Genomic DNA, 26015 nt, shown 5'->3' with positions numbered 1-26015 from the left:
AAGACCTTAAGTAGATCCCAAAGTCAAGATTTTAGGGATTTTGGCATACAAGGTGCTTATTAAAATGCCGAGGCATTATATATTAGAAGTATTAAAAGATAACAAGTATTTTACTTTTATCAGTGACACTGTACTGGACTCTCAGTTGTCCTTGGGTTGGGCTCCCATAGTCATCCCTAGGTTTAGATAACCTAGTATGCAGGACTCTCAGTTGTCCTTGGGCTGGACTCCCATAGTCGTCCCTAGGTTTAGATAACCTAGTAAACCCTGTTAGGACCGATGATCGCGGCTAGAGAGGGGGGGGGTGTGAATACCCGCCCCAAATTCTTCGTTTCTTTCTACAAATCAAGTTAGCGCAGCGGAAATAAAATGAATAGAAACGAAAGCGGAGAATAGCAAACCTCAAACTCGTCGATGTAACGAGGTTCGGAGATGAAACTCCTACTCCTCGGCGTGTCCGTAAGGTGGACGAATCCGATCAATCCGTCGGTGGATGAGACCCCGGAGAACCGGCTAATGTAACACTCCTTCTGGGTGGAGAAACCTCGCCACAATGTTTTGCAAAAGCAATACAGGAGTAGAAAGCAGCAAGAAGCAAAATACAATACAAATGTATGAAACACCTGTAGGACCGTTAGATTCGATCGAGGGGGGGGTGAATATCGATTCGAAAATCTCGAGTTAAAACGCAGCGGAGATGTAAGGAAGTAAAGAGATGAACACTGTTGATTTTTACTTCGTTCGGAGCCTGTGACGACTCCTACTCGAAGGCCCGTACTCCTTGAGTACTTTCGTTGGGCAATTCACTAGCAATTCGGATAATTACAATTTACGTACAAATATTGCTAATGAAAGGAAGGAAAACAAAGCTAACCGACAAACAATAAATTAAGAAGGAGAGCCGGAGTGAGTCGTCGGAGCTTTGTGAGCGTCGTTGGAGCGTAGAGCAGCAGAGTGATTGGATTCAGAGTTCTCAGAAGACTGATGTTTTGAAGCTCCTGCCTGGGGCTTCTTTTATATGCTGCTCCGGGCGCCTGGATCCCTTCCGGGCGCCTGGAATGTGACGTAACACTCCCAACCAGCATTCTCCAAGTGTCAACGTCGTCCTGGGGATAAAACTTGCCTCCGGGCGCCCGGATCCCCTCCGGGCGCCCGGACCCCTCTTCTCCAGAAAGTCCTTCTCCTGCAAGAAAAGGTTAGTCCGAGGCAAATGTACCCTGCAGCAAAGAATGTTAGCACAGTTTTATCGATAAGCAAAGTATGACTTAGATTCCGTCTTTCCGAGACCGGAATCTAGTCACGATCTCGACTTAGATATCCGAAATGGATCTAAGCCGGATCGACGCCTAATGTCCCCTTCCCGGGAACGCGTCCTCACAGTCACTCCCCTCCAGTGACTTACCTCACTTACCTGCCAGACGTCCGGTCAGCCCGTCGACCCGTCTGGACTTCTCGCCAAGCGTCCGGTCAGCCCGTCGACCCGCTTGGACTTCTCGCCAGCTATCCGGTCAACCCGTCGACCTAGCTGGACTTCTCGCCAAGCGTCCGGTCAGCCCGTCGACCCGCTTGGACTTCTCGCCAGCTATCCGGTCAGCCCGTCGACCTAGCTGGACTTTTCCTGCACACTTGATCAAAGTGTCAGACAACAACACAACTAACTTAACCTATTTGTCATTCATCAAAACCTGGGTTAGACCGTTAGTGCTACCCGCACCAACAATCTCCCCCTTTTTGATGGAATGACAACCTGGTTAAGTTAGTGAAAGCATATGTACGAAACAACATGCATTTGTGTGGTTTTAAAGTTAGTTTGTGTTTTCAAATTGGTTTAGCTAACTTAACCACCTAACCCTTCTCCCCCTTTGGCATTCATAAAAAAGTAAGCAGGGGTAAACAAGCATAGTGTAGAGTAATAAAAAGTTTGGTTAAAAAAATCAAAGATATTGATAAAATTAACAGCAAAAAAAAAAAATAGTCAAGTTGACTTGGGGGAGTTTAAGTTTTTGAAAATTCGTTTAAAGCATTTAGCTTTTAGCTTTTAGAAAGCTAGTTAAGTTTTGATTTTCAAACACAAGTTTTCAAAAACCAGAATTCCAAAACTAAGTTTGAAAAATTTATTTTTCAACACTAAGTTTGTAAACGATTTAATTTAAAACTTAAGTTTTGACAGTGATTTAAGTTTGAAAAAATCTAACTTTCATAATTTTTAACACTTGAGTTTTTGCAAATCAAATTTCAGTTTGTAAACATTGATTTTGAACTTTACTTTTAGTTTTCAAAGGAGTTTGGTAGAACTAATTTTGATAAAGTAAAAATAATTAAATCTAATTTTCAAAAATCAAAATTTTAAAGTTCAAAAGTACTATTTTCAAAACCATGGTTTAAAATACTTGAAAAGTTGAGTTTTCAAAGACTAAGTAAAAAGGATAAAAAGTTTGTGATTTAAAACAAAGAATTTTCACAATTTTAAGTAAGTTGATATTGAAAATTGATTTTCAAAAGTAAGGAAAGTGATTTTGAGAAGCTTAGTTTGTAAACTTAAGTTTTGAAAAATCTAATTTCCACAATTTTCAAAACTAAGTTAAATCTAATTTTCAGAATCAATTTTCAATAAAAAGTAAAACCCAATTCTTAAAAACAACTTAGTTTTATAAGAGTTAGTTTTCAAAAGTAGGTTTAAGAAATTTTTGGGAGAACATTTTTCAAACAAGATTTAAAATATTTTATATAAAGGAAAAATTTTTTTAATTAATTCCTCCCCCTGAACCTGACATCACTTTAACCAGCTGTCTAACCAATTAGGTACTAACTAACTATCAGAAGATAGTAGCTTTCACTTGGTTAGTCAGATTAAGTTAATTATAACCAGTCAGTGTTTGACTTGACTGATGAACTTTAATCTGATTAATATCTGAATTGTATTTAACGTCCAGACTTATTTTGATGCACTGAAATTAGCATCTTAAGTCCGGATAGTTGGCCTATGCATCTCACCCCTTTCTATGTTTGTCAAACACAAGCAAGGTAACCCTAGGGTGTTGGTGAGATGCTCAAAAACTAGTCCTATGGGTACATGCTTTCTAAGGATGTAAACCTAGTCTAAGGCAAAAAACTGTTTTTGAAAGTCTAAAAATGGAAATTTTGAAAACAAACAAGTTTAGCCTATAAGTTGATAAAATTATTTTTGAATTTTTTTTTTTTGAAATTTCCTAGTCTATTGAGATAGAACATATTCAATGTAAGTTTGAAATGTCACTAGATAAATCCAAAATATTTTACAAATAGTGTAGCTACAGAAGTAGGTCATCACTAAAGCTACTGCGATGATGAAGGGGGTGGTCCAGATCCCAAGGATCGAAGAAGTGCCATCATCTCAGTGTGGCGGGTGTCCCCGGCAGCTCGTAACTCGGCAACCTCTCGCCGTATGTCCCGATGAAAATCGGAGTTCTCCTGCTGGAGACTCGCCATGGCTCTCTCTAGTCCGGTCATACGGTCGGCTAGAGTGCGGGGAGCGTGTCGTGGTGCTCGAGCTGGGGGTGGTGGTGGAGCCGGTGCGGCTTCCTCCGGAAATAGTGCGAGCATGAACTCGTCCATCTGTGCGTCTAGATCGGGCTGGTGCTGTGCCCCCCTCCGCCAAGTCATAGTCCCGTCATCTCTATCTACCTGGATGCCGGCTAGGGAAAAGTTTCGAGAGGATATAACATCGAACTCGGTCATACGGGCAACGTCTCCTCTAGTGACATCAATGTGCAGCGAGGACATGTAGGCTGTCAGAATGTGACCAAATGGCATATGGACTCGACTGTCAGTCACGTATCCGGCTGCGTAAATGATGGTCGAGAAGATATGTAGGCTAATGTCAATTTCTAACATATGAATCAGGGCATAAAGTAGGAATGAATGGAATGGGCGCATCACAGCGATGTCCCGAGTGGTCAGTGGTAAAATACAAAGAACTACAACCCTATAAAGAGCGTAGTCCTGGACGCTAAGTTCTACTGACCTAAACTGTGTCACAGTGGGATCTCTCTCTCCCCCAAAAAAATACGAATACATCGTATCGAGAGTAATATGTGAGTAGGGATCGTCGAACGGTAGATCCCTCGGAGGATAGCATAAAAAGGAGCAAGTAGAAGGACGCAACTCTAAAAACTCTCGGATAGTCGTAGGGGAAAATACGATATCAGTACTTGCAGCCCTAGTGGTATAGGTGAAGTCGTCTACTTTTACTAGGTTATTGCAAAATTCTGCACATAGACTTATGTTTATTGGACTGGTACATTCTACAAGGTTCCTTAAATTGTAGTGGCCTATAACCTCTAAGGCAGAGGGACATGACCTTAGGAAGAACGCTCTATCTATACAGGTAGTCCTAATGGCCTTATAGATGGTGGACTCAAACTTAATCCTAAGTTCGTCTGTGGGAAACCTAGGGTCTGTACTAGCATTGGAGGGTCCAGCACCAGTATTTGTTCGTTTCCTACTATATATAAAAAAAATTTAGAAGACAACAAAAAAATATTTTAGAGAGGGGAAGAATATTTTACCGAGGAGCCATCGAAAAATATAGATTTGACGACCTCGGTTGAATCGCAACAGCGTCTTCACCGCACGAAAATTTTAATTTAGAGTACTTTCGCACTGAGGTTCAAAGTGAACCTTGGCAAAAGTGAGTATGAGTGGGGCAAAGGTTGGGGGCGCCTGCTGCCCCTTATTTATAGGGGACTCCGGGCGCCCGGACCCTTTCCGGGCGCCCGGGGTTGCTGGGGCGGGGCGCCTGGAACCCTTTCCGGGCGCCCCCGACGAGAATACCAGGGGCGCCCGCCCCTGGTTTTTGACTCTTTTTTTTTTTTTTTTTGAGATTTGAAATTGATTTAAGTTTTAAAAATTTTAAGTTAAAGTTTTGAAAATAATTTTTAAGTTTAAAATTAAAATTTTGCAAATAATTTAAAACAAATTTTTAAAAATAATTTTTAAGTTTAACACCAAATTTTTAAGAATAATTTTTAATTTAAAATTTTGAAAGTAATTTTTAAGTTTAAAAGCAAATTTTTAAGTTAAAATTTTAAAAATAATTTTTAAGTTTAAAAAGAAATTTTGAAAATAATTTTTAAGTTTAAAAACAAATTTTTAAGTTAAAATTTTGAAAATAATTTTTAAGTTTAAAAACAAATTTTTAAATTTTGAAAGTAATTTTTAAGTTTAAAAACAAATTTTTAAGTTAAAATTTTGAAAATAATTTTTAAGTTTAAAAACAGATTTTTAAGTTAAAATTTTGAAAGTAATTTTTAAGTTTAAAAACAAATTTTTAAGTTAAAATTTTGAAAATAATTTTTAAGTTTAAAAACAAATTTTTAAGTTAAAATTTTGAAAATAATTTTTAAGTTTAAAAACAGATTTTTAAGTTAAAATTTTGAAAATAATTTTTAAGTTTAAAAACAGATTTTTAAGTTAAAATTTTGAAAATAATTTTTAAGTTTAAAAACAAATTTTTAAGTTAAAATTTTGAAAATAATTTTTAAGTTTAAAAACAGATTTTTAAGTTAAAATTTTGAAAGTAATTTTTAAGTTTAAAAACAAATTTTTATGTCACGCCCCAGAGGAGTCCCTGTCCGAAGAAATTTTCGGCAGCATCTCCCCTGTACGACGGACAATCTGAAACTTTCTACATACATAAATACCTCACAAATTACTGAATAATAAATCAAAATAAAAATCACCACTTTATATTATTCAACTGCTGTCACAACCACGCATTTAATAAAATAGTAAACAAAACAGTAAAACTCTGACTCGAAATCCACCCTACTCCACTACATTCGAAAAGCTCAAAACCGACGAACCCACCTCTTCTGCCGTCCAGGCAGGCATATAGTAGAATAAAATCCAAATCATATCAAAGGTCCATCAAACGAAAGGATTCCATACAATATCCATATGAAAAATCCAAAACAAGACTAAAACAAAGTCTGATAGAGAAAAACTAAAATAAAATAACAACTCAACCCATCAGAGGACTAGCACTACGTGCTGTGGGGACTAGCGACTGGAACTCCCTCCTGACAGCATCAACCTGAAAATAACAACAATGGAGGCGGGGTGAGTCCAACACTCAGCAGGTACAATTGATATGCAAAGTAAAGAAATAACACCTAGCACTAATCATGCGTACAGTCTCCTGATAAAAATAAAGGTAACTACAAATCGAAGAAGACAGGAGGAAATCTGTACTAACCAGGACCCGGTAAAAGGACAAACAGTCCGAAAGGTATAGAAGACCTGTATGCATGTCAATCAAGGTATCCAAGCAATGTGCAGCATATAAGTGCAACAAACACAAACACAAACAGTAAATGCATCATGCATATGATGCCAATGTCATGGTCACCCCTGACGCCAGTCAGCCGACTCACATCAACAGTGGGACCGAGTGGGTAGGGCTGTGACAACCGTGCACCCTGCAACACTACTCCTGATGAGTGTTCAAGTGGACGGGATGCTGTCGGAGTACATACGTACTCCTACCCCAAATCATAAATGGGGGAGCGCAATGCTCTCATCTCCCGGTACGCTATGACGGAGAGGAATCTCTAACGTGCTACACGCTGCGTCACACTACCCATGAGCGGATCAACGGAGCACCGGAAGAGTCAAACTGACGTGCTACCACGCTGTGTCCCGCTACCCATGAGCGTCACAACGGAGCATCGAACAGTGATGAAACTGGCAAAGTGCTCGACAATAAAGGAGCAATCAATCACTCAGCATGCAATCATGCGAATGGTGCATGTCACTAAACATGGTAATATACTAAACCAATCTCTGGACATATCATAATGTGCACCAAAGCGAATGAATCATATCAAGGTATCTGATCATATAAGGTATCAAACCTAGGTCCTGACATGGTAAAATATGGTTATATCACTACCCATGAGCATGTGGAATCAGGTACATATCCATACAAGATGCAAACAAACAATCAATCAACAGGTAGCATGTATTGGGCAGTGATTAACCGAAACAAGTAAGAAACACAATTAATGCATCTTGTTAATTTAATTACTAAGCATATCAAAGACAATAAGTCAAAAGTACCCGCCTCCGAAAATAGAAAAGTCCAATTTGGTCCACGACGTCGAGATACTCGTCTCGCGTCAAAGTCCTGTATCAAATAATATACAAATATTTTATTTAGCTACTTCATAAGAACAGCTAAATAAAATCCCTAGGACTAAATTTAGGGTAAAACCCTAATCACATATCCTCAATTTACCTTTTTAAATCTAATAGTTAATTAGGGTTAGCAACTAAATCCCCAATCAACCCATTAGATTAAATCCAAACCTAATTCCCTTACCACATAAACATCTAACTACAAAACGCATCAAATTCCTACCCTTACCTAAATTCACAGCCTTGATTGTTGATCCACACACACGATTTGTTGTTGCCAGCAAAGGTATATTGCTGCTGTAAACAAATAAAACACCAATGTGATCAATTAACCCACTAACATAAGAATTTGCAAACACAGAACCCTACCTGCCTTACCCAAATCTTCTTCCTCTCTGTCAATAGGCTATAGAAATCTGTTGATGCTCGAAATCTTGTGGCCGACGACAATACAGAGGGAAGAAGGCTTGTTTACTGACACTAGGCAGAGGAACAAATTGGCTACCGAATCTGGGCAATTGGAGTAGGGGTATGCACTGCTCCGTCCGGCCTCAAGTGATGGCATCGCCTGGTGCGGCTCGGGAAGGAAGAGTCGGCCGGAGAACTAGGGCTCGACGGCGGCCCGGCGCTAGGGCAGAGAGGTGCGTCGTCGGCACCTAGGGCAAGAAATCGCTCGGCTCCTGCTCGGTGTCAGCAATGCTCGGGCACAAGGGAAACACCGGGGTCGCGATCGGGAACCGAGAACTGGCGGCTCGGTTGCTGGCGGCTAGGGCACAGAATCAGTGAGGAAGAAAAGGAAGTGGGTGGCGGTGAGGAAGAAAGGCTCGGCTTCACCGAGAAGAGGAGAAGATAAAGAGAGGAACCGCTGTGGCCGGCGGTTAGGGCACCGAAGGAGAAGGCACGCGGCGGCGTCGGGGAGAAGAAGGAAGGGTGCGGGAATGAGAAGAAACAAAAAAAGAAAATAAGAAAATAAATAAGAAAAGGAAAAAGAGATAAATAAATAAATCTTTTCCTCTCTTAAATGGGTAGCCCAAACAGGCTTTCTCGAGGCCCCGTTTTTATCCCCGTGAACTCGTCCATACGAGCTCCGAAAAAATTCCCGAAAAATGTCCAAAAATTCCGGAAAATTCCCTTATTAATAATTATCATTTTTCCGGTATTTTACATTTTAAGTTAAAATTTTGAAAGTAATTTTTAAGTTTAAAAACAAATTTTTAAGTTAAAAGTTTGAAAATAATTTTTAAGTTTAAAAACAGATTTTTAAGTTAAAATTTTGAAAGTAATTTTTAAGTTTAAAAATAAATTTTTAAGTTAAAATTTTGAAAGTAATTTTTAAGTTTAAAAACAAATTTTTAAGTTAAAATTTTGAAAATAATTTTTAAGTTTAAAAACAGATTTTTAAGTTAAAATTTTGAAAGTAATTTTTAATCCTAATTCATCTCACCCGATCTGTATTATCAATCAGGGAAACCTATGGTTTTTGTGAGATGAAATTGGTTTGATTATAGAGTTTCGGTTTAACTAGTGTTAGATTCAGACTTAGCTTTGGTTTCCACAAATAGGCATTCTTCGGATAAACTTCTAAGCTTGGTGAGTCACAAGGACATCATTAGAAGTAACCAACCTTTCGAGGTTTTCCGAATAGTCCTATCCACGGAACTTAGTACTAAATCTTGGTCTAACTGGTTAGGATTCGTTTAAGGGTAGCTTCGGTCAGTTCTACTTGGCCAAATGCACCAGATCGAAGCCATATCTTTCTAGACATGCGATGCCCAAGCTTCCCTAACGTACTATCATCCAAAAACTTCACCAGTACCATGAGTCAAGTTAAACTTGGTCTCTTTTTAACTAATCCTAATTACCCTGTCGGGTTGGTTTGTTTTGGGTTACCCTGTCGGGTATGTTACTTTTGGAGGTGCCAGCTATTCTGGAGCCTCCCCCTGAATTATTGGCCATTAATTTAGATTTTGGGTTTGTGTCGATTCTTTTTATAATTATAATCAATTTGGTGATAATCTAAATTTTGTTGAGTTTTGAGTTTTGATTTTAAATTAAATTTATATTTTAGTTTTTGATCTGATTTATTATAATGTATTTTATCTTTAGGTACATAGAATTGATTAAGTCCTACTTGCGAGGTTAAGCACGCTTTCGGGACCCAAGCTTGTTTAGTTGCTTTGTGTTGGGTTAATAATGATTTAAAGGTTTTGTTTGAATTTGACTTATATCCAAGTCCGGTTTTATTATAGCATGCCTTTTGGTTATTTAGAATTAAATCTAAATTTTTAGATCTTGTTGTGAATTTTTCCAACAATTCTTTTAACTTATTAATTTCATTTTTTAATGATAAATTCTCCTCCTCAAGTGTTCGGTCTTGAGTTGGATTCGAATTTTTTAATTGTTCCTTGAGATTTTGATTTTCCTCAAGAAGAGATTTACTTTCATTTTCCAATTTAACTAATTTTTTATTTAAACACGAGATAATTCTAAAGAATTTATGATTTAAGTTTAGGTATACCTCTTCGGAACCTTCGGAAACGAGTGCGGACTCGTGGCTTGATTCGGGTTCGGACCCGTCTTCCGATTCCTCTGATTCGTCTTCCGTTTCAGCTTCGCGAGCCATCAGCGCGAGGTGACTTTGGTGCTTTTGCCTTTCTCCCTCCGATTCGTCTGAGGAGGAATCGTCCCATGTTGCTTTGAGGGCTTTCTTCTTTGTTGACTTTGGTTTGTCAAGTTTCAATCTTGGGCATTCGTTCTTGTAGTGCCCCTTTTTGTTACATCCGAAACATGTGACATTTCTTGAGTCGGCTGGCGAACTGATCTTCTGAAGATCCTGTTTGCTGAAGCTTCTCTTTTTCTTGGTGAACATTTTCCTTACCAGGTTCACCAGGTGTTCTTCGTCTTCAGAGTCTTGATCGGAATCTTCTTCAGATTCGGGTTTGTTCTTCTTTTCTTTAGAGGAACCTGCAAATAAAGCTACACCTTTCTCGACCCTGGCGTTAGTTTGCTCATGAAGTTCTAATTCACAGAAGAGTTCATCCAATTTTAATTTAGATAAATTTTTTGAAATTTTGTAGGCATCTACAATTGATGCCCACAAATTATTTCGCGGAAAAGCATTTAACGCGTACCTTATTAAGTCTCGGTTCTCCATTTGGTGGCCTATCGCGTGGAGACCGTTGAGGATATCTTTGATCCTTGCGTGGAGCTGACTTGCCGTTTCTCCTTCCTGCATTTTTATATTAAAAATTTTATTTAACAGCAAATCTCTTTTTGTTACCTTCGCATCGCTTGTTCCTTCGTGCAGCTCGATCAGTTTATCCCAAAGCTCCTTAGCGTTTTGATGCGGTCCGACTCGGTTCAGTTCTTCTCGTGTTAGTCCGCAGTGTAGAGTATTGATGGCTTTGTTTTCAATTGATGCCTTTTTCTTTATATCATTTGTCCAGTCTTCAGGGTCTAGTATGTTCCCGGAGTTGTCTACTGGAATTTTGTAAGCCCTTGTGACGCTCATCCATTGGTCGTAGTCTGTCTTCATGTAGACCTCCATTCTCCTCTTCCAGTACGAAAAATCATCCCCGTTGAATAGAGGAGGACGTACTGTGCTGAAGCCTTCTTGTTGAGACATCTTATCCTGCACACACTAAATTAACTGGAAAAAGAAAATCCCAAGACTTCGTCTTGGATTAGCAGTGCGGGAAAAAATAGAAGCTCTAAGTTGGTGTTGTACCAATTTAGATTTTAAATTCAACGAAAAAAAATCTTCCAAAAAGATAATAATATCAGTTTGGAATTAAAAAAAAATTATTTCACCCCCTGTCTGATTGGTGGTTGCACCAAATCAGAGCGGTACCTGCTCTGATACCACTTGTAGGACCGTTAGATTCGATAGAGGGGGGTGAATATCGATTCGAAAATCTCGAGTTAAAACGCAGCGGAGATGTAAGGAAGTAAAGAGATGAACACTGTTGATTTTTACTTCGTTCGGAGCCTGTGACGACTCCTACTCGAAGGCCCGTACTCCTTGAGTACTTTCGTTGGGCAATTCACTAGCAATTCGGATAATTACAATTTACGTACAAATATTGCTAATGAAATGAAGGAAAACAAAGCTAACCGACAAACAATAAATTAAGAAGGAGAGCCGGAGTGAGTCGTCGGAGCTTTGTGAGCGTCGTTGGAGCGCAGAGCAACAGAGTGATTGGATTCAGAGTTCTCAGAAGACTGATGTTTTGAAGCTCCTGCCTGGGGCTTCTTTTATATGCTGCTCCGGGCGCCTGGATCCCTTCCGGGCGCCTGGAATGTGACGTAACACTCCCAACCAGCATTCTCCAAGTGTCAACGTCGTCCTGGGGATAAAACTTGCCTCCGGGCGCCCGGATCCCCTCCGGGCGCCCGGACCCCTCTTCTCCAGAAAGTCCTTCTCCTGCAAGAAAAGGTTAGTCCGAGGCAAATGTACCCTGCAGCAAAGAATGTTAGCACAGTTTTATCGATAAGCAAAGTATGACTTAGATTCCGTCTTTCCGAGACCGGAATCTAGTCACGATCTCGACTTAGATATCCGAAATGGATCTAAGCCGGATCGACGCCTAATGTCCCCTTCCGGGGAACACGTCCTCACAGTCACTCCCCTCCAGTGACTTACCTCACTTACCTGTCAGACGTCCGGTCAGCCCGTCGACCCGTCTGGACTTCTCGCCAAGCGTCCGGTCAGCCCGTCGACCCGCTTGGACTTCTCGCCAGCTATCCGGTCAGCCCGTCGACCTAGCTGGACTTCTCGCCAAGCGTCCGGTCAGCCCGTCGACCCGCTTGGACTTCTCGCCAGCTATCCGGTCAGCCCGTCGACCTAGCTGGACTTTTCCTGCACACTTGATCAAAGTGTCAGACAACAACACAACTAACTTAACCTATTTGTCATTCATCAAAACCTGGGTTAGACCGTTAGTGCTACCCGCACCAACAACACCTTCGCTTACTTGCCTTCTCTTCGACTGGATGAAGCAGCAGCTTCTCGGATCCAACCACAACAACAACAGCAACTGATCAGTTGGTCCCAGCCGAGTGGAAGCTCACAAAAAGCTTCAGGAACGAAGAGCTCAGCAAAGCTCGCAGAAGAACTTGCAGCAGCAAGAAGAAGAGGCAGAAACAAGAAGAATCAGAAGCTTCGGACCAGAAGAAGAAGGTCTGTAGCAGCCCTCGATCTCCTTTATATAGTCTGAACCTGCAACTGCAGCAAAGCAGACAGCGAAGAAGACGGAGATAGCCGTTGAATCTCAACGGATATACCTGGACCGATCAGGACATATCCTGATCGGTCCAGGAAGACCCTGATCGGTCCTGGGGACCGATCAGAGCTTCCTCTGATCGGTCCAGGGACCGATCAGCATGCATGTCCCTTCCTTTTTCTCCCGAACTTCTTGCCTTCTGATCGTTGTTTCCTGATCGGTCTGCAGACCGATCAGATAACACTCAGTAGGCTACTGTTTGGTTACTGATCGGTCACCAGACCGATCCAGATACCCAGTGTATCACTGGATCGATCCACTGATCGATCCAGAGCTTGGTTTTTGCCCAAACCAAGTCCCAAGTCTCCCACACCAACATCCGGTCAACCTTGACCTGTTGGTACATCATGCTTAGCATCCGGTCACTCCCTTGACCTGCTAAGACTCCCCACCAAGTGTCCGGTCAATCCCTTTGACCCACTTGGACTTTTCTCTTCGTGCCAAGTATCCGGTCACTCCCTTGACCTACTTGACCTTCTCAACACCAGATGTCCGATCATCCTTGATCAATCTGGATTTTTCCTTGCCCGACTTCACTCACCAGGACTTTCACCTAACTTCACTCACTAGGATTTTCACCTGGCTTCACTCACTAGGATTTCCAATCTGCCCGGCTTCACTCACCAGGTCTTTCCAACTGCCTGGCTTCACTCACTAGGACTTTCCCACTGCCTGGCTTCACTCACCAGGACTTTCCCACTGCCTGGCTTCACTCACCAGGACTTTCACCTAGCTTCACTCACTAGGGTTTTCACAACTGCCTGGCTTCTCTCACCAGGACTTATCCGTCTGCCTGGCTTCACTCACCAGGACTTATCCGAACTGCCTAACATCCCAGTTAGGACTCCCCAGTCAAGTATCCGGTCAACCTTGACCTACTTGACTCTTCTTCATCCAACCTGATCAGACCCTGATCAGTATCTCTCCGCATGGACAACTGCACCTGCATTGTCCATGTCTACATGTCTTTCTGTATTGTCAAACATCGAAACCATGACCAAGGTTTATGCTTGGTCAACTAGGTCAACCTTGACCTACTGGAAATTGCACCAACAATCTCCCCCTTTTTGATGTTTGACAATACCTTTAAGTTAGGCTAATCCAATAGCCTCAACTTTCTTCATGCCACTAGGTAATGAAACATAAGTTACAACCTTACATTCTCCTTCTAAGAAGGCAACCTCCTTCTTAGATAATGAAGGTCTAACTTAAACCCTTCATTCTCCCCCTATTGGCACACATCAACAAACTCTCCCCCTGAAGAGTAAGTTATCGTTGTTCACAACTTCACTCGTTGTGATCAACAAACTCTCCCACTAACTCCAATGTTTTTCCTTGAACATTCTCTAGACATTCTCCATTTTCCCCCCTTTTGACACACATCAAAAAGAGTGAATCAAGGTCAAGAGTTTCTTCCTAATGAAAGTCCCATACCTTTCATTGAAACCCTTAATTTCCCCCTTGATACTAATGTCAATAGTCAATTTAGTGATAATCCCATATCACTTATGACAACTCCCCCTAAAGGTCAACTCCCCTTGACCAATAGGTAAAACTCCCCCTAAAAGTCAACTCCCCCTTGACCATTGCATCAACAATGTCTTGGAGAGTTTTAAACCTTTAGAACTCTAAAACACCAATTCCCGAGCTGAAATTTCAGACAACCAGTCGAATTTCAGCTCACCAGACCGATCAGGCTTCCTCTGGATCGGTCCAGTGACCGATCAGGAAAGCCCTGGATCGGTCCAGTGACCGATCCAGACACTGATGGACAGATTTATGAATTTTTCCTTCCCGAAATTCAGAAACCTCTAGAAAATCACAGAAAATTCGAAAAATTGTGAAATTTTGAGGATACATTCCTCATAACATATACTATCAAGAAAAAATAGTTTTCTATGAAAATAACTTCCATTTTCAAAACTTGATACAAAGTTCGAAAAACTTTGAAATAGTTCAAGTTTAACTCAACTTTGTTTCAACTTGCTCAATGATGAATGCTATCACTAGAAAAGCTTCATCAAGGTTTTTCAAATCAATTTTGAAATGATTTTAAACCCTTCAATTTAGGATCATAATCTTAGGGCTAAATGTACATGACTTGTACACAAGCTTTCCCTATGATCCCCAATTAGAATTAGGCTCATCTAGGTACAAGAACTATGCACCTTGATCCTAACTCACAATCCTAATATCTCACACACATCTAAGGTGTATCAAACACATCCAAGTCAATTTTGATGTGAGATATGGGTTTAGGTTAGCTTAATCTAAGTTCTCATGCATTTTTCTAAATAACAATTTGATCTCCATATCAAATTGTGTTTTAGTCCTTAAATCAATTTCATTGATCATTAATGCACAAGATGATGACATGGCATATAATTGTATCATAAATGGAAACATGTGCCAATGTCATGATGTCATGGCATAAAGTATGAAACTTAAATAAAGCATGACATTTAACTAACCTAAGCATTATCATGACATTTTAAATGATCATAAAATAAATATGATGTCATGACATGGCATATGGCAAACAATATATGGCAAGTAGCACATAAAGGTATAGAAAATACCTAATTCTAGCCTTAGTTGCCATTTTTGATCATTTTGATCATTTTGCCATAGGTTCTATATTCCTAAGTGTAATAGACCTAGCATCTTATTCCAAAGATTTTTAGATCACTATGTGCCAATTAGATTGACTCTAGAAAACTTCTCAAATTTGATTGGCACATTCTAATCACCTTAGGAATAATTCTTAATTTCATTTTCAAGGCTTGATTATACCTTGAAAAATCCTAAAGTGCCACCTTTTGCCATGATTAGGTTAACTACCTATTCAAGTAAGGTTGGCACACCCTAACTAATCTAGCGTGATGAAATCACGCTCCTAGGAACTCAATACCTATTGGAGCTCATTGGGTTCACTAAATATTCACTAGGGATGACTTCCCTAGCAACCCTCCTAATGACCCTCCTAGGCTTTGAAGCCTTGGTCATTTGGGACTCATCAAGATCAACTCTAGGGGTGACTCCCCTTGTGACCTTGGTGATGGTCTTCCTTGCCCTAGATTTTGTTCCATAATCTAATGGAACATTGTGATAAGTGGGCTTGACCACTTGGGACTTAGGTTTGTGACCCAAACCTTTCATGTCCTTGAGCTTTGGTCTTTGCCCCTTAGACCCTATATTTGACTTTTCCAAATTTTTAAGGGTCTTTTCTAACATGTCAAGTCTTGACCTCAAGACTTGATTTTCCTTCTTTAATACCTCAAGACTTGATTTGTCTTTTTTCTTTGAGGCATTCCTAGGCATGTGTCTAGTTGATTTGGGATTCCTACCTAGGTTTTCCTTAGCCTTAGATGGGTTAATTCTAGGGTTGGCTTTCCTAGTGTTATCCTTATCTAGGCTCACATGTTTGGCACCTAAGCATGTGTATCGATTTCTAATGTTATCATGCTTACCATTATTAACAATAGCAATAAGGCTACTAGCATGTGTCTTATTATTATTGCAATAATGTGCCTTAGAGATTACCTTAGGGTTTGCCTTAGCTCCCCCTATCGATGTGCTCGTCTTCTTGTCCTTGTGAGGTTGCCTCCCCCTCGGACATTGGCTCCGATAATGTCCCCTTCGCTTGCATTGGAAGCACACCACGTGCTCCTTGCTCTTGCGTATCGGGACTCCGACTTCCTTGATCTTTAGCGCCAGTGGAGTCTTCCTAACCCTCTTTGGACATTTACTCTTGTAATGTCCAAGTTCCCTACACTCAAAGCATAATATATGCAATTTACTAGAACTTAAATTGCTTGAGTTACCTAGGGTTGAGGTGGGATGTAAGCTCTCTCTTTCATCCCTTCCGGAGGTAGAAGCTTCTTCTCCTTGCTCCGAACTTGAAGAGGAACTCTCCTCCTCTTCTTTTTTAGATGTTGAGTAGCCCTCAACTTCTAAATCCATCCCTCCATGATGTGAACTCCTTGGCTCACTTGACTCCTCTTCATGGCTTGAAGTGGAGTTCCCCTCATGGAACTTAGCCAAGTTGTTCCACAACTCCTTGGTATTGTTGTATCCACCTATCTTACATAGAATGTCATTAGGTAATGAGAATTCAAATACTTTCATTACCTCATCGTTGATTGTGGAATGGTGGATTTGTTCCCTTGTCCACTTCTTCTTCTCGAGTGGTTTTCCTTCCTTATCCATTGGAGGCTTAAAACCTAATTGAACACAACTCCAATTTTCAAGGTTAGTCATAAGAAAATACCTCATTCTTACCTTCCAATACGCGAAGTCGTCGCGGTCATAGAAAGGTGGAATGGTGATGTCTTCTCCGAGTTGATCCATCTCTAGCTTGTGCTCCCTCGGGTGTTAATCCGTCGAAGAGCAACCTTGCTCTGATACCACTTGTTAGGACCGATGATCGCGGCTAGAGAGGGGGGGGTGTGAATAGCCGCCCCAAATTCTTCGTTTCTTTCTACAAATCAAGTTAGCGCAGCGGAAATAAAATGAATAGAAACGAAAGCGGAGAATAGCAAACCTCAAACTCGTCGATGTAACGAGGTTCGGAGATGAAACTCCTACTCCTCGGCGTGTCCGTAAGGTGGACGAATCCGATCAATCCGTCGGTGGATGAGACCCCGGAGAACCGGCTAATGTAACACTCCTTCTGGGTGGAGAAACCTCGCCACAATGTTTTGCAAAAGTAATACAGGAGTAGAAAGCAGCAAGAAGCAAAATACAATACAAATGTATGAAACACCTTCGCTTACTTGCCTTCTCTTCGACTGGATGAAGCAGCAGCTTCTCGGATCCAACCACAACAGCAACAGCAACTGATCAGTTGGTCCCAGCCGAGTGGAAGCTCACAAAAAGCTTCAGGAACGAAGAGCTCAACAAAGCTCACAGAAGAACTTGCAGCAGCAAGAAGAAGAGGCAGAAACAAGAAGAATCAGAAGCTTCGGACCAGAAGAAGAAGGTCTGTAGCAGCCCTCGATCTCCTTTATATAGCCTGAACCTGCAACTGCAGCAAAGCAGACAGCGAAGAAGACGGAGATAGTCGTTGAATCTCAACGGATATACCTGGACCGATCAAGACATATCCTGATCGGTCCAGGAAGACCCTGATCGGTCCTGGGGACCGATCAGAGCTTCCTCTGATCGGTCTAGGGACCGATCAGCATGCATGTCCCTTCCTTTTTCTCCCGAACTTCTTGCCTTCTTATCGTTGTTTCCTGATCGGTCTGCAGACCGATCAGATAACACTCAGTAGGCTACTGTTTGGTTACTGATCGGTCACCAGACCGATCCAGATACCCAGTGTATCACTGGATCGATCCACTGATTGATCCAGAGCTTGGTTTTTGCCCAAACCAAGTTCCAAGTCTCCCACACCAACAACCGGTCAACCTTGACCTGTTGGTACATCATGCTTAGCATCCGGTCACTCCCTTGACCTGCTAAGACTCCCCACCAAGTGTCCGGTCAATCCCTTTGACCCACTTGGACTTTTCTCTTCGTGCCAAGTATCCGGTCACTCCCTTGACCTACTTGACTTTCTCAACACCAGATGTCCGATCATCCTTGATCAATCTGGATTTTTCCTTGCCCGGCTTCACTCACCAGGACTTTCACCTAACTTCACTCACTAGGATTTTCACCTGGCTTCACTCACCAGGATTTCCAATCTGCCCGGCTTCACTCACCAGGACTTTCACCTAGCTTCACTCACTAGGGTTTTCACCTGGCTTCACTCACCAGGACTTTCCCACTGCCTGGCTTCACTCACCAGGACTTTCACCTAGCTTCACTCACTAGGGTTTTCACAACTGCCTGGCTTCACTCACCAGGACTTATCCGAACTGCCTAACATCCCAGTTAGGACTCCCCAGTCAAGTATCCGGTCAACCTTGACCTACTTGACTCTTCTTCATCCAACCTGATCAGACCCTGATCAGTATCTCTCCGCATGGACAACTGCACCTGCATTGTCTATGTCTACATGTCTTTCTGTATTGTCAAACATCGAAACCATGACCAAGGTTTACGCTTGGTCAACTAGGTCAACCTTGACCTACTGGAAATTGCACCAACAAACCCTACTAGATTCGGGACTAGCTATCTCGGGTCTAGTTAGGGATGCACGCATAACAAGTACAGTTGCCGGGCCTAAGAAAAAAGTTGATTATTATTTTGAAGTATTATAAGTATAAGTTTTTGAACAAACAAAATAAGTTTCACATAAGTATAAAAGTATAAAAGAATAAGTTTAGAACAAATGAATTAAGTTTCACTTTGTTTTAAAATCAGCAAGTTTAGTTTTCTTTTATGTTAGCATGTTATTTAGATTAGCTTACTGTTCTTTGCTATTAGAGGAGCATGAGTAGCTTTACATGTTTAGCACTTCAGTATGTTTGTTTATTTACTAGTAGATGAGTATGAGTAGTTTTCCTTTTGAGCATTCAGTTTTAGTTTTCAGTATATTCACATGCATATCGAGATTTTGTGAGTTAGATAGCGCTTACTAAGCATTTTGCTTATAGTTTGCATTTCCTCTTACTGCAGATAAAGGAAGGCGACAAGGTGGCGCAGATGATGTGTGATGCTAGGACTATGGAAGTCTTGGGACTAGAAAGGAGTTCGTTTAGTCTTCTTTCCTTATTCTTTTTAGTTTCCGCATTTTAGTTATTGTAAACATTTGTGATAAAGAAACCTTGTAAATGGATCGCCTTGAAATTCAGCTTGGGGAAGGGTATTGACGCCACACTCAAGCAAGATGAGAAGGTGAGTGATAAGTCATGGAGTTTTGATCGCCACAAGTTGCCTTGATAAGATCGAAATTAGTTCTTTGCCTAAGAACAAGAAGGAAGCTCTCACAAAAGAGAAACTCAAATTTTCATTCAAACTTACATGATTTGTCATACAAGAGTTCTCCTATTTAACATCCCTTAAGATCCACTATGCACTAATTATGCAATAAATATCATGCTTGAATGCATGAGTTTTATTACCACTAATGCAACCACTAATCTCTAATACTAGCTTAATGCAACCATGCATGCATGGTATTTGTTATACTAGCTTAGGAACTCTCAAAAATGTATTAAAAACCCACAAAGGACATCAAAAGTCACTTTAGAAAAAACCCCCATGCATGCACACGAAAATGGTCCTCATGTTGGTCAAATTTCACTTTCAAATTGAAGGAATGTGATCCACTTAGTTGTTGCCTCCATTGTGCATTGATCCTCCTTTTCCTTGAGCCTCATTATTAAGCCTTTCAAAGCTTGCTTCATTCTCTTAGTCTTGGACCTTGTCATGGGTCCCCCAATTCCCTTCAATGCCTCTTCTTGGCTCACATCATTCCCTCCTTTAGGTGAATTCGTCCTCGAATTTAGGTCTTCATCTCCTACATCAAAAGGACTCAAATCAGCCACATTAAATGTTGCACTAACACCATACTCACCGGGCAAATCAATTTTGTAAGCATTGTCATTAATTCTTTCCAACACTTGGAATGACCCATCTCCTCTTGGTTGAAGCTTTAATTTCCTTTGGGTAGGAAACCGTTCCTTCCTCATACGAACCCACACCCAATCACCGGGTTCAAGGACCACTCTTTTTCTCCCTTTATTGGCTCAATTTGCATATTGCTCCATTTTCTTCTCAATTTGAGCTTTAACTTGCTCATGAAGCTTCTTCACATATTCTGCCTTTGTTTTGCCATCCTTGTGAACTAAAGAAGAAGTGTTAGGTAAAGGAAGCAAATCAAGAGGTGTTAGTGGATTGAACCCATAAACAATCTCAAAAGGAGAAAATTGAGTAGTAGAATGGACCACCCTATTATAAGCAAATTCAACATGAGGTAAACATTCTTCCCAAGACTTAATGTTCTTCTTAATAATTGCTCTAAGAAGAGTAGAAAGTGTCCTATTTACCACCTCAGTCTGGCCGTCAGTTTGTGGGTGGCATGTGGTGGAGAAAAGAAGCTTTGTTCCCAGCTTGTTCCATAAGGTCCTCCAAACATGGCTTAAAAATTTGGTGTCACGATCTGAAACAATGCTCCTAGGCATGCCATGGAGTCTTACCACCTCTTTGAAAAACAAATCTGCCACATGAGTTGCATCATCCACCTTGTGGCAAGGTATGAAGTGTGTCATCTTGGAGAATCTATCAACTACCACAAAAATGGAGTCCTTACCTTTTTGAGTACGTGGTAGCCCTAAAACAAAATCCATAGACAAGTCAGTCCAAGGAAAATTAGGAACAGGCAAAGGCGTGTAAAGTGTTAGGATCGACGGTCGCGGCTAGAGAGGGGGGGTGTGAATAGCCGACCCCAAATTTGCGTTTCTTTCTACAAGTCAAGTTAGCGCAGTGGAAAAATAACAACAGAAACGTAAATGGAGAATTCAAACCTCAAGCACAGCGATGTAACGAGGTTCGGAGATGTCAGGTTGGAGCCTGATCGGTCCAGGCCTAGCCGTTGTGAGTGACAACGGCTAGATCTCAGTCTTCGTGTCTTCTTCTGTCTTCACAGGTTTGCAGGTTCAGCTATATAAAGAGTCGAGCGACTCTACAGGACCTTCTTCTTGCTTCTGCAAGTTCTTCCAGGTTCCTTCTGCGAGCTTTGCTGAGCTCGTACTTCTTGAAGCTTCGCGTGAGCTTCCCTGCTGCTGGCATCCGTGAAGCTGCTGCTTCATCAACGGATCTCCAGACGAGAAGGCAAGCTTGTTTGTTTTACATTCATATTGTCTTGTGCTTCTTTGTATTTTGTGTACTTCTATCTTGCTGTTTGCAAGAGTTATTGTGGCGAGGTTTCTCCACCCAGAAGGAGTTCATATTAGCCGGTTTTCCGGGGTCTCATCCACCGACGGATTGATAGGCTTCCTGGACCGATCAGGCTGATCGGTCCAGGAGGAGTCTGATCGGTCCCTGGACCGATCAGCCTTTCTCCTTCTTCTCTTCTGTTTGCTTCCTGATCGGTCTTCAGACCGATCAGATAATCCACAGAAGCATTCTGTTTGGTTACTGATCGGTCACCAGACCGATCAGACGTATCACTGGATCGGTCCCCAGATCGATCCAGAGCTTGGTTTTTTCCCCAAGTCTCCCACACCAACATCCGGTCAACCTTGACCTGTTGGTACATCATGCTTAGCATCCGGTCACTCCCTTGACCTGCTAAGACTCCCCACCAAGTGTCCGGTCAATCCCTTTGACCCACTTGGACTTTTCTCTTCGTGCCAAGTATCCGGTCACTCCCTTGACTTACTTGACCTTCTCAACACCAGATGTCCGATCATCCTTGATCAATCTGGATTTTTCCTTGCCCGGCTTCACTCACCAGGACTTTCACCTAGCTTCACTCACTAGGGTTTTCACTTGGCTTCACTCACTAGGATTTCCAATATGCCTGGCTTCACTCACCAGGACTTTCACCTGGCTTCACTCACCAGGATTTTCTATCTGCCTTCCTGGTCTAGAGAGCGAGCTACCGATCCCTCTCTGACCTAGTCCGGAGAACGAGCTACCGAGTCCTCTCCGACTTCGACATCCGGTCCAGAGAACGAGCTACCGAGTCCTCTCTGACCATAGTCCACGGTCCGGAGAACGAGCTACCAAGCCCTCTCCGACTTCCACATGCCAAGCTTCCATACTTGGACTTCACCGTGCCAAGTCCCTGCTTGGACTTTTCCCATGCCAAGCTCCCTGCTTGGACTTTCCCGTGCCAAGTCTCCATACTTGGACTTTTCCCGTGCCAAGCTCCCTGCTTGGACTTCTCGAAATAGATCAACTCAAGTCGGGTCAACCAGGTCAACCTTGACCAAGGGTTGCACCCACAACCTCCCAAGTTTTCCAATATTCTTGTCAAACATCAAGATACAACTCTTCTATTCTCATCAAACATTAGAATAGAGCTTTTCTATTCTCGTCAAGCATCAGAATAGAACTTTTCTATTCTCGTCAAACATCAAAATACAACTCGAGTCAGGTCAACTCGAGTCAGGTCAACTCGAGTCAGGTCAACCAGGTCAACCTTGACCTAAGGTTGCACCAACAATCTCCCCCTTTTTGATGTTTGACAAAACCATAATCAAGTTAGGTTAAACCGATAACCTAACTTAGGTTTTCCAATGTTCTTCCTTGAACAGAATAGAACTTTCTCCCATTCTCCCCCTTTTTGACACACATAAAAAAGAGTGAATCAAGGTCAAGAGTTTCTTCCTAATGAAAGTCCCATACCTTTCATTGAAACTCTTAATTTCCCCCTTGATACTAAGGTCAACAATTAACTTAGTGATAATCCCATATCACTCAAGTCTTTAGGAGTAAAAACTCCCCCTAAAGGTCAACTCTCCCTTGACCAGTAGTAAAACTCCCCCTAAAGGTCAAATCCCCCTTGACCATTGCACCAACAATGTCTTGGAGAGTTTCAAGCCTTTAGAAATCTAAACCACTAACTTCCATAGCTGAAATTTCAGTCAACAGTCGAAAAATCAGCATTTGGCACGCTCTGATCGGTCACCAGACCGATCCACACTCTCCTGGATCGGTCCTGGTGACCGATCCACACTTTCCTGGACCGATCAGAATCCTCTCTGATCGGTCCACAAGACTGATATCAGAATTTCTGATTTTCCTCCCGAAATTCAGAAACTCCTAGAAAATTCCAGAAAATTCCAAAAATTGTAAAACTTTGAGGATACATTCCTCATAATATATACTATCAAGAAAAAATAGTTTTCTATGAAAATAACTTCCATTTTCAAATCTTGATACAAAGTTCAAAAGATTTTGAAATAACTCAAAGTTAATCAATCTTTGTATCAACTTACTCAATGATGAATGCTATCACTAGAAAAGCTTCATCAAGGTTTTTCAAATCAACTTTGAAATGATTTTAAACCATTTAATTTAGGACCACAATCTTAGGGCTAAATGTACATGACTTGTACACAAGCTTTCCCTATGATCCTCCATTTTGAATTAGGCTCATCTAGGTACAAGAACTATGCACCTTGATCCTAACTCATGATCCTCATATCTCACACACATCTAAGGTGTATCAAACACATCCAAGTCAATTTTGATGTGAGATATGAGTTTAGGTCATCTTAAGCTAAGTTCTAATGCATTTTCTAAACAACACTTTGATTTTCATATCAAATTGAGTTTTTTATCCTTAAATCAATTTAATTGATCATAAATGCAAGAGATGATGACATGACATAAAATAATATCATAAGTAAAAACATGTGCTAGTGTCATGATGTCATGGCATAAAGTATGAAACTTAAATAAGGCATGACATATAGCTAACCTAAGTATTATCATGACATTTCAAATGATAATAAAATAAATATGATGTCATGACATGACATATGACAAACAATATATGTCAAATAACATATAAAGGCATAGAAAATAACTAATTCTAGCTTTAGTTGCCATTTTTGATAATTTTGATCATTTTGCCATAAATTCTATATTCCTAAGTGTAATAGACCTAAAATCATATACTAAAGATTTTTAGATCACTATGTGCCAATTAGATTGACCCTAGAGAATTCCTCGAATATGGTTGGCACATGCTAATCACCTTAGGAATAATTTCTTAATCTCATTTTCAAGGCTTGATTACACCTTGAACATTCCTAAAGTGCCACCTTTTTCCATGATTAGGTTAACTACCTATTCAATTAAGGTTGGCACACCCTAATTCATCTAGCGTGATGGAATCACGCTCCTAGGAACCCAATACCTATTTGAGCTCATTGGGTTCACTAAATATTCACTAGGGATGACTTCCCTAGCAACCCTCCTAATGACCCTCCTAGGCTTTAAAGCCTTGGTCATTTGAGACTCATCAAGATCAACTCTAGGGGTGACTCCCCTTGTGACCTTGGTGATGGTCTTCCTAGCCCTAGGTCTTGTTCCATAATCGAATGGAACATTGGTAAGTGGGCTTGACCACTTGAGACTTAGGTTTATAACTCAAACCTCTCATGTCCTTGGGCTTTGGTTTTTGACCCTTAGACCCTAGAGTTGACTTCTCTAAATTCTTAAGGGCCTTTTCTAAATTGTCAAGTCTTGACCTCAAGACTTGATTTTCCTTTTCTAATACCTCAAGTTTTAATTTGTCATTTATCTTTGAGGTATTCCTAGGCATATGTCTAGTTGTTTTGGGATTTCTACCTAGGTTCTCCTTAGCCTTAGATGAGTTAATTCTAGGGTTAACATTTCTAGAATTGTCCTTACCTAGGCTAACATGTTTGGCACCTAAGGACATGTATCGGATTCTATGGTTATCATGCTTATCATCATTGGCAATTGCAATAAAGCTACTAGCATGTTTCTTATTAGAATTGCAATAATGTGCCTTAAAAGATACCTTAGGGTTTGCCTTAGCTCCCCCCATAGATGTCCTTGGTCTCTTGTCCTTGTGAGGTTGCCTCCCCCTCGGACATTGGCTCCTATAATGTCCCATTTGCTTGCATTGGAAGCACACCACGTGCTCCTTGACCTTGCGTATCAGGACTCCGGCTTCCTTGACCTTTGGCGCCGGTGGAGTCTTCCTAATCCTCTTTGGACATTTACTCTTGTAATGCCCAAATTCCCTACACTCAAAGCACATTATATGTAATTTACTTGAAAGTAAATTGCTTGAGTTACCTAGGGTTGAGGATGGTTGTATGCTTTCTTCTTCATCCCTTTCGGAAGTAGAGGCTTCTTCTTCTTGCTCCAATCTTGAAGAAGAACTCTCCTCCTCTTCTTCCTTAGATGTTGAGTAGCCCTCAGCTTCTAATTCCATACCTCCATGATGTGAGCTATTTGGCTCACTTGACTCCTCTTCATGACTTGAATTGGAGCTCTCCTCATGGAACTTAGTCAAGTTGTTCCACAACTCCTTGGCATCGTTGTATCCACCTATCTTACACAAGATATCATTAGGTAATGAAAATTCAAGAATTTTCGTTACCTCATCATTGATCGTGGATTTGTGGATTTGTTCCTTCGTCCACTTCTTCTTCTCGAGAGGTTCTCCCTTTTTATCCACCGGAGGAGAAAAACCTACTCGTACACAATTCCAATTCACTAGGTTAGTCATAAGAAAATACTTCATTCTTACCTTCCAATACGCGAAGTCATCGCGATCGTAGAAGGGTGGAATCGTGATGTCTTCTCCAAGTAGATCCATTCTCTAGCTTGTGCTCCCCCGGGTGTTAATCCGACGAAGAGCAACCTTGCTCTGATACCACTTGTTAGGATCGACGGTCGCGACTAGAGGGGGGGTGTGAATAGCCGACCCCAAATTTGCGTTTCTTTCTACAAGTCAAGTTAGCGCAGCGGAAAAATAACAACAGAAACGTAAATGGAGAATTCAAACCTCAAGCACAGCGATGTAACGAGGTTCGGAGATGAAACTCCTACTCCTCGGCGTGTCCGTAAGGTGGACGAAGCCTATCAATCCGTCGGTGAATGAGACCCCGGAAAATCGGCTAATATGAACTCCTTCTGGGTGGAGAAACCTCGCCACAATAACTCTTGCAAACA

The 26015-nt window shown here is 41.2% G+C and overlaps 1 long non-coding RNA gene across 1 annotated transcript; it reads right to left on the bottom strand.

Moving 5' to 3' along the window:
- Positions 1-6031: 6031 nt before the first annotated feature.
- LOC121973708 lies at positions 6032-7974 on the bottom strand. Its single transcript, XR_006109721.1, has 3 exons — positions 7555-7974; positions 7406-7473; positions 6032-6073 (listed from the first exon to the last, which is right to left on the bottom strand). It is a non-coding gene; the product is annotated as an uncharacterized LOC121973708 (long non-coding RNA).
- Between the last annotated feature and the right edge of the window lie 18041 nt (positions 7975-26015).

This window comes from Zingiber officinale, chromosome 4A (genome assembly GCF_018446385.1).
Source record: "Zingiber officinale cultivar Zhangliang chromosome 4A, Zo_v1.1, whole genome shotgun sequence".
Classification (NCBI taxonomy): domain Eukaryota; kingdom Viridiplantae; phylum Streptophyta; class Magnoliopsida; order Zingiberales; family Zingiberaceae; genus Zingiber; species Zingiber officinale.
Note: the sequence above shows the minus strand (reverse complement) of the source record. Positions and strands in the feature narration are given on the sequence as shown.